Raw genomic sequence first — 13289 nt, forward strand, 5'->3', positions numbered from 1 at the left:
TTCAGACACATTTGTAAAAAGCCACCCTCACCCGCATGGCTATTTCTCCCCTTGCTCTTCTTTGTCTCACTGATATTCTGTTCGTAGCAAATATTATCACTCACCCAGGACAGAGACAAGATGATCCGAAGACAAGCCATACATAATCTAAGTTTGGGATCTTCAGAACCATTATATTTAGAGTATGCAAGGTGCTCCCAAGGCTGAAATACCAGGAACCACCCAACCTGACAGGAATGGAGCGGCCTTTTAGGAGCTCCCCACTGCATGCATACTGCAGCATGTCTGCCACCAGTATCAATACAAGGACCGAACCTTCCCATTTTAATTTATGTCTGAACCTTTGAGGCAATGACTCTTTGAGATTCTGACAGACATCACAGTGCTAGGGTTTGGTAGGTTTGTGGTTTTTTCCAATAACTTTCTTCACTTGCAGTAATGCACAGGTAATGTGAAGAAATTCTGCACCAAAATGTTAATTTGTAAAATACAAATTTAAGGAATGTAACAGAGGAGAAACTCCTGACTGACTCAGATCACAGGTTATGTGGAAGAAAATATTCCTATGTGCAAAATTCAGTTTTCATTAGGAAAAAAGAGAAGAGGAATTAAAAGCCAAAAATGTATTTTGTAAGAACCAAAATTAGAGGAAGAATAGCTGAAAATACATTGTCTCAAATTATATTGGTTTGTCAGGTGGCATTTCTGAAAAAGCATTATGATGAAATGGCAAGGGCATTGCACAGGCCATTTAGAACAAACAGGAACTGAGAATGAAAACACTCCACAGGGCAGGAGAGGTAACATCTGATTCATGAAGGAGACAAGCCATGTTGGGGTGGAGATGTTAAATGATACAGCCCTAAAAGCATTTCTGTGGTCATTTCTGTGACATCAGAGAACAGGACATGAAGGACAAGGGATGAGGTAAAAGGCAAGAGGAAGGTGGCTCTCAGAAGAGTCTGTGGGGCAATTTTGCAACTGGGTCACCTGCAGTCCCCATCCCCCCATCGCTGACAGGTGCCTGGTGTACCTGGACCCTGCAGTGGGGAACTGCAGGGTACCAGCACTGCTGCCAGCAATGCTGCTCCCACCCTGCTCTGTTGTGCTCTGCCACGGCACCGGCCCCCTCAGAGCTGCACCTGTCAGCGGGTCCACGCCTTGGGAAGAGCCTAGGAAGCAGCCCTGCAGTAACCAAGGCCAAGACGTGCAAAGAACACAAATGAAAATGAAACTACCGCAACCGATCATAATATCATGGATTGCAAACTGCAACATACTGACGTGAAAATTACTGCAAACCCCAGAAACTACAGGAAATTTAATTCAACTAACATTTGCATTACTATTTCTCTGTGGCTATTTTCAGGGTTAAATGGTAAAAGGATTTCTAAAAATGTATCAACCTATGGGAGTATTAGATACTGATATTCTCTGACTATTGAGTGCACTTACAAACACATTCAAGCTGTAAAAAAGGCTCTTAAACACAAACATTGGTATTAGTCACTGACCTGTACCAAACAAGGATCCCAGCCCACATCTGCCCCATCTCTGTGATCACCCACTCGTCCAGGGCCTGCAGCAGGGTATCATCACAAACACACTGACCGCACTGCACAACACTGTGGAGAGCGTCTGACTCCATCCGCTGTGCCGCAGAGCGACGGGGAGCAAGAACCAGGCTAAGAGGCATCCACTCTATTGCAAGAGTCTAGTGAGAAATGTCTACTACAAAGCCACTGTCCAGGCTAAATGCAGAAATGGAATAATTTCTATTCTTGCACAAGTTCAGAGCACACATTGTATTTGGAATCACAATCTAACACAACAGCAAGAAATTTAGAGAAAAAAGAAGAAAGTATCTTTTTCAAGGAGCTGTTTCAAATTCATACGGCGGATTTCCCTCTCAGAAAGCAGTATTTATACTGAGAAACCTTCAGATGCCCAAGATTTTTTTTCCTTTAACAACAGCAGATCTGACTAAACAGGGGTGAGAGGGAAGGATGGTGAAATTGCTTGTGCAGAAAGAATGCCATTAGACTAATTTAGGAAGCAGCTGATATTGGGTACAACCCAGTCTGATTCACATGAATTTTACTACTATTCAGATAGATCATTTTACCACATAAAGCAATAAACACATCCATGAAAATATGCTAATTAGTCTTCTTAATATAATCAGAGAGCCTTCAAAAGTTTTATTGCTACAGAGCAATAAAACCAAACCCAAACTACCAGTCTGAATTCCACCACCAATAAGAGGACTCTGTCTCAGTCATACAAAAGGAATGCATGCTTTTCTCAGTGACTTTGTATGGCAACAGAGCACTGATGTCCCATGCCATAAAAAGGAGACATCTATACCCACAAAGAAATAAAAACATCATACAAAGAGCACCAACAGGCACTCTTCCATGCAAACAAAACTCAAACAGCTCTGGCATGCTGCAATCCTGCAGCAAGTCTGTGCAGGTCTCATTGCTGCAGGAACTCCTCATGTCCCTTCTGTGACAGCCTGACACAGCAGGAGACAGTGGCCTTTGCAGCTGGAGCCAGATGATGGCATCAAGCCTCAGCTATGTGGGGGAAGACAGACATTCCAAGTGCCTCAGCCAAGAACCAAGTCTCCTAGTTTGAGCCAGCACTGAGAAGGGCAGGGAAGGGATGGCGCACTAAGCACCCTGCTACAAGTGCTCTCAGTACGGGGATGTAGCCAGGGGCAGCTTGTAGCTTGCTTACATTCTAGAGTATTTATTTCCTGAAGTTGCTCAGTAAAACTAGAAAGACGACTAATTGCAGGGGTGGGAGCAAATGAGCTTTGATAGAGGTTAAAAACTTACAGAGATTAGAGGCTTATATGACCCCTGTAACAGGATGAGAACTCTTTGCAGGACCCCTTAAAACCAAAAGGTTTTGGAAAAAAATATAGCAGGGGCTAAATCCATTTATGAGGAAAAGTCTAAATGCTGCCAAATATTACGTAATGCAGAACATTAAGTGAGAGAGTGAGAAATTAGCAGAAAATTCAAGTTCCAAGTTGCCTTTATTGACTAGAACGTTGTAGAGGCAGTGAAGACAATATCCAAATGGCACTCCTGGATCAATAACCTCAGTGATGTGAGGCCCCTTGCATAAGGCTTCCTGCTTAATTCTGTGGTGATTAGTAAATTCCTGCACAGTTGCAAGACTCCAGTCACAGATCCCTGGTCTTGATCCATACTAATCCCCAAACTGAAACCCACTAGACTGTTCCCGTGCTTACTGCCTGGGAGACGGGCTGAAGCCACCTGAACATTTTGCAGGCATATACAAATTATGAACCCGTGTGTGATTACAAATGCTGCAATAGCCTAATCGTATGAAGTACCATTTGGGCCAGAAGCACTTTAAGCTAATACATTGTTTAACATTTATCTTCTAATTTAAGATCCTAGACTTCAAAGTCACTGCACAGAGCTGGAGTTCCCCTCCTCTGCACACACCCATTGGAATAAAGCCAGTTTTGACTATATTTGTCTTTTGCAGATTTCCCTCAGAGGATGCTGTGCACACAAACTCGCTTTCTTTTTACTAGTCACAGATTCTTGCCCCAGTTTTAATCACCAGAAGAAAAACAGCCTTCCCTTTCTCCACACCTGTTTCCAGAAGTACTCCAAATGTTTCCATTAGGACTTGGAGTGGGGAGGGGAGGAAATGAGAGAAAGAAAGGTTAATTCGTAATTCTCGCATCCCATAGCACTGATGTGAAGTGCAGCCATACTGATGGGACTTTTCATAACCGGTTCAGCACAAAACCACCATGGTGAGTCTGAAGGAAAGACCAGGGCAGGCTGAGACCATGCAGCTCAGGACTGGGGTACCAACAAGGGCAGCCCACAGCCAGAGCAGCTATCACTCAGCAGATGTCCCCAGGGGCCATGTTGGAGAGGGAATGGCTGCATGGATGGGCAGGTCCCCCTTCAGGAGGTATCAACACCAAGGACATTTTCCAAGGGCATTCTTGTGATCACTGCTGCATCAAGTTGACTCACCCACAGTAATAATGAAGGAAATCCAGCTGCTGCCAGCCAGATTGCTACTAGACCAGATCTGCATACATGGTTAAATGATGTCTAGTTAGAAATGGATTTCTTGGTATTTATAACAGCCTCTCTCTAGTGGAGACTAAACAGTTTGTCTATTCTGGCTACTCATGTGATGATCCAAAACCTCACTTTAATCTGTTAGTACTGGTTAAGCTCCACTTTCAAACACAGAATGGAGCTTCAAAGAATTACATCCAAAGGACATGCAAACTAAATTCTGGTCCTGTCTCCTTTCCTTTCCATTTCTCCAGGTACAGGAAAAACTGACAAGTCCAAGATAATTGCCTACACCTCAGTCTGGCACAAGCTGATGAGGGCTCATCCGTGGCTGCTGCTTCATGATCACTGGGATCTGCTTCCAGCCACAAGGGAAAGCAAGGGGAAAACAAAGTTAAACTTCAGCAGACCTGAGACCTGCAGCATGGGCTTTAAACCCATGCTTGTTTTACCCATAAACCATAATGTTGTTTTTTTAATAAGCAATGAATTGGTTAATCTGTTAGAAATCTGCATTTAAAACATGATCTTCCTCCTTTATGATACAGAAGATTAAAAATAAAGACTCTTAGCACACTATCCAACATGGCTCCAGTTCAGCAGAAACCACAATCAGGGCAAAATGCCCAGTCTGCATAAAGGATTAAGTTTATCAATAAAGCAACCTAAAAACTGCAGAGTGATGATATGGAACATTTTCAAGAAGACTTGGTTTGTCATTTCTCCATATTGTTGGCATGAACATTACCACAGTGCTTAATATCTAAGTCTAACTGGCACGCAATATACACACTCCCCAAAACCCACATTTCTTTTAGTCTTAATGTTCTGTTTTCTCCAATGACAACTTGGGAAGGTACACAGCTGTGGTTGAAATTGCTTGAATTTTCTTCAAACAGAATTTAATTTGCCAGTCTTTAGTTTTGCTGCACATCTGTATATCAAATTGATTACTTTTGGTTAGCATGTAAAGCTTTTTGAGCTACCAAACTTCACCTTTTCACATTTTCACTTTATTAAAGTAGTTGAAAAATAAATCACAAAAAACCAACCAAAGTTCAAACCCACAAAAAACATCTTCTCACTCTTCAGCAACTGTCTTGGTGGTTGAGTTTTGCCATTCAGTGACTTAAGTTCATAACATAACTAACAAGCCTACGTTGATGCATGGAGCAGGCTGTGCGTCCATCACCGTACCTGCAAATGTGAGTCGTCCTGGTCACCACATGTGCAAGGCAGGATCCAAGGTTTTGTTTCCACTTTGCAATAAGCCCAAAGTATGCAGCAAGCACAGGACGTGATGGGTTACCACAGTTTAGCTGACACAGGCTTGTTTGTTAATTCAGTAATATACCTGAGGCCTTATGCTCACTAATTTGGCTAGGATACACTGAATTTGACAGCTGTCCTCTCAGCATAAAAGTGAAACCTTCTTCCCTTTAACCCGTATTTCCTACAACTGCTGGAATATGAAGAGCAGAAAATCTGATCCTTTCTGGCTTTGTTGGAGAGGTATTGAAGTCCCAGATACTTGTAGCTAAGATGACAACACAAGAAAGCTGAATTTTTAAAACCAAAGTATTAGTCATTGAAATAGAGTACATACCATAAACCAGATTGACTAAAAATGTTTTTTCCTTTTAAAATAGATCAGTCAACATGTATCCAGGCATCTTAGCTTGACACTGATAATGTCCCCTATAAAAATATAAGAACCCTTAATTGAAAGCAGCAAAAAATCCAAAAAGCCTATGGTTTTCCTTCTACTCCCAGCTCACCTTTGAATTCTGCCAGTAGCTCTACACACAGGGCTGGCTGCTTTGCAGAGCTCCACAAAAGGCTCCCAAATAAAAAGAAAATAGTTTGAATGCTTTTAGTATTTTCACATTTCGTTGTCCCAACAATGCAGCTCTGTCCTCTGGGAAGGAGCACGCTCAGGCTGAAGACAGAGTGTTATTTTGCCCATCCCATGCCCGCGGAGCAGCCCGGACGCATGGCACTGCCCCAGCTCTGCAGGGACACCCGCAGCCCACCCCTGCTGCAGCCCGGAACAGGGCCCATCCCAGCACTGCCAGACCCACACCCAGCAGAGCCAACGCACAGGCGACAGGAGGGGGAAATCACAGAGCTCAACCAGCGCAGATGACAGCAGCAATCCCAGCAGGGACTGGATTTCCTCTGCACCAAGGGGAGGGAGCACCTGGGGGGTTCACCACTGTTTTCTCCGTGAAACACCCCATTTTAGTTGACCAAAATATTTCCATTGAAATATGCAGGTAGACTTTCAAAGACCAGAACGTTTCTCTCCTGAAAAACAGGGAGTTTCCTAGAACTGTCTTACTGTCCTGATAAAATGCAGCCTTTATATACTAAAGAAGTCTTAAACACTACTAAAACTTATCTCAGCCATGTTTCTTCTGCTGTTCATATTCCCTCTTGTTCACTGAATCTGTACATAACACTTTCTGACAAATTCCCCACATTCTGTGCTGTATGGGACAAATTCCAGAAGACTTTGCAGAGGATTCCCATGAGGAAGTCAGACCTCAAAGCTCCCTGGAAGAAATCACTGTAACTGGAAAAGAATTAACCATACTCCTGAAACGGATTTCTGGTATTACAAAGCTTTTCTAATCACTAAACCATTCAAACTACAGATTCTTTGCATTCATGGGGAATGTCCCAATGAGCAATTTTTACTGCCACATCCAGAAGAGATCAAGCATTTAAAACAAAACCAACATCTCAGCGGCACAAGTGGGTTTCCTTATTTTAATGTTGAGCACAAGATGGGCCACAAACATTGCTTGCTGTGGAGCAGAAAAACAGCAGCAGAAAAAACCTAAATCACTCAGATGAGGGGATGGACAGGAGACACGATTTCATTCCCTTGGTGTCACAACACACAGCACCTTGCTGACTGATTTTTTAAAAGCAAACTCCAGCAGCATCAGCAACAGCAAACAGACATGCAGAGCCAGGCTGTTCAAAGGTGACTCAGGGCTCTGCCCAGCAAACCAGCCACATCCACAACCCCAGTACAGCTGACATCCAAGAAAGGAGAAAGCCCCAGGACATACGGTTCCAGAGGCAGGCAGCGAGTTCTCCATGCTGAGTGTGCGGCGAGGGCAGCACGCAGTGTGAACCCCAGCACCCCTCCACTGGCCAAACACACTGTACCACAGCACTATGCTGGCAGAGCTCAGACCCAGCCCTGCCGGGCTGAGCTCTGCCTGCACAAAGCAGGACTTTGTAACACGACGCTGTAGTGCCCTGGGTGTCTTGGCAGGAGCCCCAAATGCGTGTTTGAAAAAGCAACTGCAACCCTGAACAAGCAAGGCATGAACGCACTGCAAGCAGAGCCACTGAGCTTCTAAAAATACTTCCTCCCTGCCCCTGTCAGAAACACATCTCAAGTGAGAGTCTGAAGAATAATAAAGTTTTCTGAATAATAATAAAACCAAAAAAGCAAAGTAGCTCTGCTAGCAACTGTCTTGGAAGCTTATTTTAAAAAACAAGCAAAACCCCAACATACTCTTGACAGGAAAACACCTTATTTTTATTTCAAAAGGAATACTGTTGAGTTGAAGGACATGCTTTACACCTCTTCTAGAGCTCTGGGCCAAGGTGCAACCTCAAGATCTCTTCCTCCGCAACCTGCCAGAGGAGATTGTTGAGGCTCCTGTTACAGGTTAAGGAGTCAACAGCAGACAAATCTAACCCGTGCCCTGCTGAAGAGGGCACAGACACCTTGCACACTGTGCAGTCCCGTGTGAGATAGATGAACACCTGTCACCTGCCTGGTATGCTGCAGCAGGGGCCTTGTACCAGTCAGGAACCAGAGAAAAAAAAAAGAGCTGTCAGACTGGAAAGAGCTGAAAAACACACTGCACCTGCTTCATCCCTCCAGCAGGACAGACACGAGGCTCTCCCGGGGACCAGGAGGAAACCACACGCAGAACCACAAAGCACAAGGTGCTGAACCGATCCCAAGCAAGATCCAGGGAAAACACTGTAAGATGAGGCTTATATTTCATGCCTCTAGTAAGCACAGCAAACAGACCCTGTATGTTTTGAGAACCGTTGGGTGATGGTCTAGACAGTGTATTCTTCTACGGAAGAAGTGAGAGACTGTCCTCTCACAGCATACTGCCTTGCAGGTAAGACAACTGTGTTTACCATCTAGCCACAAAAAGAACGACATGTGACTTTATTCATTGAGCATGTTTTCACATAGATTGTGTTCTGTTAATTACTAATCAGCCTGGCTGGTTCTACCATGGTCATTCAAGAAATGCAGAGGTGAAAACCAAGTCTAAGGGACGCTCCACTGCACTTCCCTCCTGGTTGGTAGGTCACAAACACAGATAAGCTACATGAGTACACTTTCTGGATCTCTAAGAACTATCTGCTTAGTAGCCATCTACCCTGATTATGACAGAGCTGTTTCAGGGGCAGTCTGCTCTGTCACATGCTGTCCCAAGGGTGGCCCACCAGGACGCACCCCCCAACACCAATCTGCCAACCACTCCCACTGCTGAGTCCTAGATCTACCAGTAGCCCTGAGAAATAGCAACATCTGCAAAGGCCTTCTTTAAAGACAGGACAATGAAAAAGGTGCAAGAACTGCAGAATTACTTCAAAAAACTGGTAACAACAAGAGATGGTTTTAAAAAGGACAAATCTTGTACTCCTCCTTCTGCCCTCCCCAAAACCAAAACATGAACTTGGTTTTCTGACTTAACTGCTACCTCACTTGGGCTTACAGTTTGGGGAAACAAATGCACTTCCAGTTTAGGTAGTAAGCATACCTTTTGTTCTGACAGCAGTCCCTATCAGCTGATCAGTAACTATTACCAGTTTTTAAAGGGAACCTTCTCCTATTTTCTTGCTCAGCAAGAGCACAGGTAGTTCCAGGACTCACATGCTCTAAATCCATACTTGGAGTGTGAACCTTTGCAGAAGTCACCATAATGGACAGCTTGCTGATAACCCTACAATGCATCAGAATTATCATATTATTTCTTCCCTTCACACTGTTTTAAGCTTTTATTCTGCTGAATATTTGGAAGACAAGTCCTTTCTTGTGACCACCACTTTTTCTTTTTTTTCTTCACTAAGATTTAAAATTTTCACCTGTCTCAGTCTAAGTTAACTCAAAGCATGTTCTAAAAAAATTGGTAAAAATTATTTCAGGAGGCTCTGGTCGAACTCAGGTTGGTACATTTTTAACGTTTACTGTAATAATGCATTGCTCCCAAGACATATTCATTCATTATTAGTCTCAACTCACCACACAGGCCCTGCCTAATATTTGGTCTTGATGACTACTCAGATGGATGGTAAGGTCCCACCTGGGTCACAACAAGGCCACACAGATTGGGTCACCTCCCCAAATCACCATTAAACAGCATTCACAGCTGCAGAGTCCTGCCAGACTACCACCAGCCTGGCTGGGACACCAGTCACTAACTGCCCACCAGGACAGCACACTGCAAAAACCCCACCTGCACCAATGCCAGCTCCCTGTGCACACAAACACCCTGGCTGCTCCAAAAGGCTTTGTGGCTGCCTGGCAGTGCCATGCACATAACCCAAACTAGCTAACACACAAGAGTGGGGCAAGAGCGAAATTCATTGCTATGGCAATTAGCTTCCATTCCTTCTAATCAATATCTTAGAAACAAATGGCAAAGGCAGCGTCTTCTTTGGCCCGTGGCTGCTCCTTCCCCCAGGCAGCACCTTTCCAGCCGTCCCAGCTCTGTATCACTGTCCTGCTTACCGCTGCTGCAAGAGGCATTCCCTGAGCTTTCAGTAACATCACCCAAGGTAAGTGAACAGTTCCAGTAGAGCATGTTTCACTAACCCAGCTCACTGGAACTAGTGTTTGGCAGCTAAAGAGTACAGTAGGAGTTACATAGCAAATCCCACCAAAAGCACCACCCCTCTTTTCCAGCTGTGCAATCCTTGGTATTGATCTCACAGAGGGAATCACACACAAATACAGCAGGAACATACGGACAGGCAGCACTCACTGTCCTGCCTTCTCTGTCCTGCCTGCCCCACAACTCTCCCCATCCCAAAGCCTGGTCTCAAAGTAGGCAATAAAATTTTTCCAAAAGTATCTAGTTGTTTTCTGCTTCCTAATTGGAGTATTCCCACACATTTTTAATGACAACTGTCATTGGTTAGCTGAAAAGAGCTGTTGTAAGACAACAAAGAGTAGCCACAGAGGACAACACATAAACCTCACCCAGAAGACAGTCCAGAGCAGTGGATGAAAATACCCGCTTATAAGCAACTCAGCCAAATAATTGCTGAAAAGTGCCTCAATTTGTTAAAAATAGAACCAATTTCTGCTCTGGCAGATGGAGTTTCAGTCAAAATATCCACTGAGCCACTTGAGTAATTAAGTGTTCCTTCTCCATGGCATAACAAAGTAGCTAAAGCAATTTACTGCCCTTTCTGAAAAACGGGATAGAAATTCTGTTAGATAATTTTTCAGCATAGAAATGACAACAATAAGGTTTACAGCACTGAGCAGCAAGCCTCTAGCTGAAATGCTGCCAAGTCATCAACACCATTCTCTTCATACACAGAATTTAATCTCTCAGGTAATTACCTCGTGGAACAGAAAAGTAATTTAATCTAGAAATCGGGTTTACTTAGGTGAAAGCAGCTAGAACTCTAGACTGGGAATCCTCAGTGACCAGAAAGACAGAGTTAGACAGAGGGACAGAGGGCAGCTGATGGACAGTGAGGTTTTTTAAAAAGTATATGTACAATTTTTGAACAGCTATACGTAAATTTCAGTCTTCATGATAGTACAAACTCTGTATTATTGCCCAAACTGCTTATACTTCACAGGGTCAAGTTTTTTGTTTCAACTCTTCTTAGCATTTCACAGAATCACAGCATGGTTTGGGTTAAACTGCATATTAAAGACCATCTAGTCCCAACCCCCTGCCAGGGGCAGCTTCTCTGGGCAACATGTGCCAGGTCCTCACCACCCTCACAGTCAAGAATTTCTTCCCCATCTCTCACCTAACCCTGTTCTCTGTCAGTGTGTAGCCATTCCCCCTTGTCCTGTCACTTCATTCCCTAGTCCAAAGCCCCTCTCCAGGTCTCTTGGAGCCCCTTTACGCACTGGAAGGCTGCCCTTCAACACATCTTAACCTTAAACACTTTTTCTTTCTAAACTTGAAGTTAATTAATGTCAAATTTCCCTTTACTTTCCTAAAACTATTAATTTTGTAAGTTTTAAAAAAATACAAGGTCATACTCCAGATGGATGAATTTACAAAAACATTTTGTAACAAACACTGTAAATGGAAACCTGGCCATGCTGGGCCAGGACATGAGCAGGTAAGAGGAGGATGATTGAGCCATGTCCAAGCATACTAAAAATTTTCCATGAGATGAACTGTGACAAGAATTAAGGCATGACTTCTAGAAACTACAGAACAGCCTGAGCAGTCAGGCTGAGTGCACTGCAGCACGTGTGTGCTGGCTAACACTATAAAGCCCTGGCACTGCAAAGCTGCACAAACTCCACCAAGTGCTCATTCCATGCCACATCAGTCAGAGCTTCTCAGCTTCTGCACAGAGCAGCAGACAAACAGCTCAACTGGCACTCAGGTCTCCCTTCTCCCCAGCTTCCCTTTCACTAACCAGCCTCACCAGCAGGACAGGCACATCATCTTCCCAGACCCAAGCAGCCAGGGCCCATGGGAATGAACCTGGTAGCAGCAGGGAAAGCCAAGCTCCTTGGCCTCTGCTGGAGCATGCAGTTCCAGGTAACCCAGCCCCATCCAGCTGTCAGCATGAACCTGAACACAGCCCCATGAGCACTTCTGCAGCATGGCCAAGTAACGGGCACCCCAAAAACCCACAGAGACATAGGGCAACAGCAGCAAAGCACCACACACAGATTGCACAGTACGTAGTGCAGGCCCTTCCTTAGTTAAAAGCAGAACAGCATTAAAGTTTAACCCTTCCATTACCCTGTTTCCACCAATATATATATTAATCTGGATTCTGAAAGGATACAATTTCAGTATTTATTGGTTAAACAATAAACATTTGGGCTGACTAAATTCCAGCAGCTCTCCAGTGACATCTGCAGCAAGGTCAACTCTCTGCATTTCTGAGCAGTAGCAGCAAGTTCCATATTTCCCAAATTTTACCAATATTAGGATAACATGAAACCTAGCACAGTCCTGACTTCCAAATATCTAACAAAATAATTAAGTCTAGGCTCATGTAAAAGGATTTGCTTTGAATCTTCACCGTTCTGGCACAGGCTGTCAGTGAACTGCTAAAGCTGACCTACTGTCCCTCCCAGTTATCCACAGTTTTTCCCACACAATGAATGAAGGCATTCTCATGGTACTTTACATAAGAAAACTCTCAAAGACTATGTAGAAATTAAGTAGTTAGTGATGAACAAGATCAACATATCTCAATTGTTTTGAGAATGTTAGTAACAGAAGAACAAGTGCCCCTCCAAACTAGACTCTACATGGGAAGGATTTCCCTTTAAAGCAGATGTCTATAATTCGTTCAGTGCGAAAAACAGCTGAACAACAGCTGATGAGCTCTGAAACCAAAAACCTGCAGCAACCAGCTTTCTGGTTTTGCTAGCCAGCCACACCAGAGGCATTTCCTTGGAGAAACCTGTAGCACGGAGGCCACAGAGGTCTGTACCCCAGTCCTTCCAGTATTCCATACAGCATTGCAGGGTTATTTAAATCTATAACAGCACAATTAGTTAAATCTATAACAGCACAATGACTTCTTTGCACAGTCTTTAGCTTTTTTGCTCTCTTCTGGCATGAAAAGCAGTATTTTCTTCTTCCTCTTTACTTTTCATGCAAGCTAGTAAAATCCTATATTCTTCCTGGTGGGCAGAAAAGAAACTTTAGTCCCACTCCAATACATCAGTTCCACACACTGCTGACCTTTGGGCAGCAGTTCTGCACCAGTATTGCACATGCTTTCCAGTTCAGGCTCCAGTGAAGCACCACCTCCCCATCAACCTGAAACTCTTCATTTCCTCTGCTCCTGTTGCCAATGCCAGCAGGCTGAAATGATTTTTTCCTGATGATAGAAATATTTCTTTCCCCTCCAAGTTTTTGTCCACTACCAACAGGATCCTGGGACCTCTCACACCACGATGTAGGCAGTGGGTTTCAGTGCACTTCC

The 13289-nt window shown here is 44.0% G+C and overlaps 1 protein-coding gene across 5 annotated transcripts in view; it reads right to left on the bottom strand.

The window, feature by feature from the left end:
• TMCC1 (transmembrane and coiled-coil domain family 1) overlaps positions 1–13289 on the bottom strand; it is a 76225-nt gene that overhangs the window by 24226 nt on the left and 38710 nt on the right. The gene's annotated exons all lie outside the window — the stretch shown is intronic.

The sequence above is a fragment of the Camarhynchus parvulus genome, chromosome 12, assembly GCF_901933205.1.
Source record: "Camarhynchus parvulus chromosome 12, STF_HiC, whole genome shotgun sequence".
NCBI classification, from domain to species: domain Eukaryota; kingdom Metazoa; phylum Chordata; class Aves; order Passeriformes; family Thraupidae; genus Camarhynchus; species Camarhynchus parvulus.